This window comes from Orycteropus afer, unplaced genomic scaffold (genome assembly GCF_000298275.1).
Source record: "Orycteropus afer afer isolate SDZICR_OR568_19922 unplaced genomic scaffold, OryAfe1.0 scaffold00411, whole genome shotgun sequence".
NCBI classification, from domain to species: domain Eukaryota; kingdom Metazoa; phylum Chordata; class Mammalia; order Tubulidentata; family Orycteropodidae; genus Orycteropus; species Orycteropus afer.
In genome coordinates, this window is record NW_006921998.1 from 2,295,456 (window position 1) to 2,299,192 (window position 3,737).

Consider the following 3,737-nt stretch of genomic DNA (forward strand, 5'->3'; position numbering starts at 1 on the left):
AAAAAAAAAAAAAAAAAAGAATAGCAACAACAAAAAACCTCTGCTCCTGTGAAGGATAAATTCTTACAATGAGTGAGTCATAAAATAAACAATAAATATAATGAACTAGTCAATTGAATTGTAAGTTAGAAGATGATAATTGCTATGGAAAAATAAAAACAGAGAAAGTTGTTGGAGATTCGCTGTGCTAGTGAAGTCCCTGGAGAAGGATGCCATGCTTGGTAAAGGAGAGGGTCATCAAGAAAGGGAAGACCCTCAGTGAGATACATTGACGCAGTGTCTGTAATGATGGTCTCAAGCATAGCAAGGATTGTGAGGATGGTGTAGAACTGGGCAGTGTATTGTTCTGTGGTACATGGGTGGCCATGAATCAGAACTGACTCACCAGGACCTAACAACAGTGAAATGGGAGTCATAGGTGAAGGAGGAATGCTCCAGAAAGCATGGCTATGAAATTAACAAATCAGAAATGTATGTGTAAACAGATACAATGGTAATACATACATTACTTTACATCTGTATTTCTACTCATATTTGATTCCTTGTAAATACATTTTCTTAAGATGGAAGATGAAAATGTTTAACATATTTGCCATGTGAGAAAGAACTTATCATGTGAATGTCCACAACTATTTGAAATAAATAAAAATATTTATCTTTTCCTCACTATGCCATCTAGGTGACTTTTTTTTTTTCTCCCTTTTTTTTACAGTTCATATGTTGAGGACAGTGACATAGTGCATGTGAGGTCAGCGGTGCTTCCAGAGTTTAATTCTTGCCTCTCATGTGGGAGATGTGGAGGGTTCAGTTCCCAGCCAATGTACCTCAGTGAGGCAAGGTACAAAGTTAGTGAAAACCTGTGTTTTGCTATTGTACTGAACAGATTTTAGAGGAACTCAGATAGACTAGGAAGAAAGTCCTGGCAATCTACTTTCAAAAATCAGTCAATGGGAAGTTCCGGTAAGATGGCAGAATAAGTAGACAAACTACACAGACCCTCTTCAACAAAGAAAAGGGGAACCAATTAATACAGATACAGAAGATAATCCTGGAGCCCTGAGCTTTGAGAGGAAAGATACAGAAGTGGCCTAAACTCCAACTAGTAGAAGAATCTACATGAAAATACCAAAAGAGGAGATATACGTAGCTGCAGTCTATCAGCAATTCTGATGGCATGGACAGCTTGGATATTGCCATTTGGTTTTAGGACCTAAGAATTAACAAAAAAAAAAAATTGGCCCTTCTATCCAGGGGCTGCACGGAGGACTGTACTGGTGGCTGGTGAATAAAAGAGGAAGCAGCAAACAGGGAGACAGGCTGAGCTGTGGACTTTTGCCTGTCCAGGGGGTTCCACCATTTTGAATGTTTACAAGCAATTTGACCATTTTGGATATTTAAAGCAACAGTGCTTTCCCAGATTCCAGGGACCTAAGAAAAGGCTCCACTTGCCAGGAACCACAGGAACATTCTGGATGCCAGCAATGGAAAGGTGTTGTATTCCCCGTGTTATTCTTATATGCCACACTCTCTTGGTGAATGGAGGTGCAGCTATCCCTCACTCCCACCCATGTTCTTGGGCAGCAGGAATTCCATCCCAGTCTGTGTGCTCCAACAGAGTCTGGGTGCTCTGTCTCACACTGCCCACACTTTTTCCTTTTTTTTAGTTTGTTTGTTTTTGTCTATTTTTAAATTGTTACCATTATTATTCTCTTTTCTTTAATCATTTTTATTATTATTCTTTATTCCAGGTTCTAGTTTTCAGTTTTTTCTCTCTTCCCTCTTCCTGGTTCCCATTTATTTTTTTCTTTCTCATGGTTAATACCATTCCTTGTTTTTCTTTTTGCATTTTTCCCATGTTTTTCTTCATTATTCTCCAACTGTACATCTTTTCTTTTATTGCCCCTCCCCAGATATTGTGCCCAAAAAGTGAAAATGAACCACTCTGTCGCTAGACAGCAACAGAGTTGAAGCCTGCAATCCCAGACCACTGAGGTTCATCTGGGGATGACAAAAAGTGGCAGGAGCAAGGTAAGGGGTGGCAGGCAGGACCCACACCCAGAGCCAGGAAAGGGAGGGAATGCCAAGGGTGACAAAAAGTGACAGGGGCCAAGTAAGGGACAGCAGGCAGGACCCACACTCAGAGCCAAGAAAGGGAAGGAATGCCAGGGATGACAAAAAGCAGCAGGAATCAGGTTAGGGGTGGTAGAAAAGACCTACACCCAGAGACAGGAAAGGGAGGGAATACTGGGAATGACAAAAGCAGCAAGACCCAGGTAACACGTGGTAAGCAGTGACCACCAAGAGGATCCAGGTAGGAATTAGGTAAAGGGAGACAAACTTTTCTGTCAGTTTGTCCTACTATGTGGGCTTGCACATTGCTGTGAGACTTGAGGTTGTTCTACTGGTGTTTCATTTCCCAGAAGAGTTGCACATGGTGCACAGGGTTCAATGTAGCTTACTGACTGAGACAGACTAGGAAGATGGAGGAGGCCATCCACTTCTCAAATAATTGGCCAGGGAAAACCTAATAAATAACAGAGAAACACTGTCTGATACATTACTTGGCAACTGTACCAATAGCTTGGAAACATTGTCTGATGCAGTGCAGCAAGACGAGCCCCTTAGGTTGGAAAGTACTCAAAATATGATTGGGAAAGAGCTGTCTCATCAGAGAGGAACCCACTTTAATGGTATTGGTAAAGTAAAGCTTTTGGGACCTTCATTTGCTGATGTGACATGACTCAAACTGAGGAGAAAGAGCTACAAACATCCATTAATAATCAGAACATAGAATGTATGATGTATGAATCTAGGAAAATTAGAAGTTGTCAAAAATGAAATGTCACACATAAAGATTGATATCCTAGGCATTAGTGAGCTGAAATGGACCGTCTTTGGCTATTGTGAATGAGACAACCATATGCTCTACAAAGCTGGGAATGACAATTTGAAGAGGAATGGCATAGCATTCATCATCAAAAAGGATGTTTCAAAATATGTCCTGAAGTACAATGCTGTAAATGATAGGATAATATCCATAGGCCTACAAGGAAGACTCGTTAATACCACTAATATACAAATTACGCACCAACCACCAAAGCCAAAGAGTAAGAAACTGAAGATTGTTTATCAACTTCTGCAGTCTGAAATTGACAAAACATGCAATCAAGATGTGTTAATTATCACTAGTGACCAGAATGAAAATGTTAGAAACAAAGAAGAATCACTGGTAGTTAGAAAATTTGGCCTTGGTGACAGAAATAACACTGGAGATAGCATGATAGAATTTTGCAAGACCAACAACTTATTCATTGCAAATACCCATTTTCAAAAATACAAACGGAGGCTATACATGTGGATTTTGCCAGATAGAGTACACAGGAATCAGAATGACTACATATGTGGCAAGAGGTGATGGAAAAGCTCCATATCTTCAGCCAAAATGAAGCCAGGAGCTGATTGTGGAACAGACCATCAACTAAAAGAAGTCCACAAGAGCCAGATTATGACCTTGAATATATCCCTCCTAAATTTAGAGACCATCTAAAGAATAGATTTGATGCATTGAACACCACCAAAAGCCAGAAGAATTGTGGGATGACATCAAGAACATCATTCATGAAGAAAGCAAGAGGTCATTAAAAACACGAGAAAGAAAGAAAGAGAAGACCAAAATGGTTGTCAGAAGAGATTCTGAAACTTGCCCTTGAGTGGAGGGTGGCTAAAGCAAATGGAAG

General features: G+C 40.2%; 1 non-coding gene across 1 annotated transcript; it reads right to left on the reverse strand.

The window, feature by feature from the left end:
• Positions 1–1,916: 1,916 nt before the first annotated feature.
• TRNASTOP-UCA lies at positions 1,917–2,004 on the reverse strand. The gene has a single exon. It is a non-coding gene; the product is annotated as a tRNA-Sec (tRNA).
• Between the last annotated feature and the right edge of the window lie 1,733 nt (positions 2,005–3,737).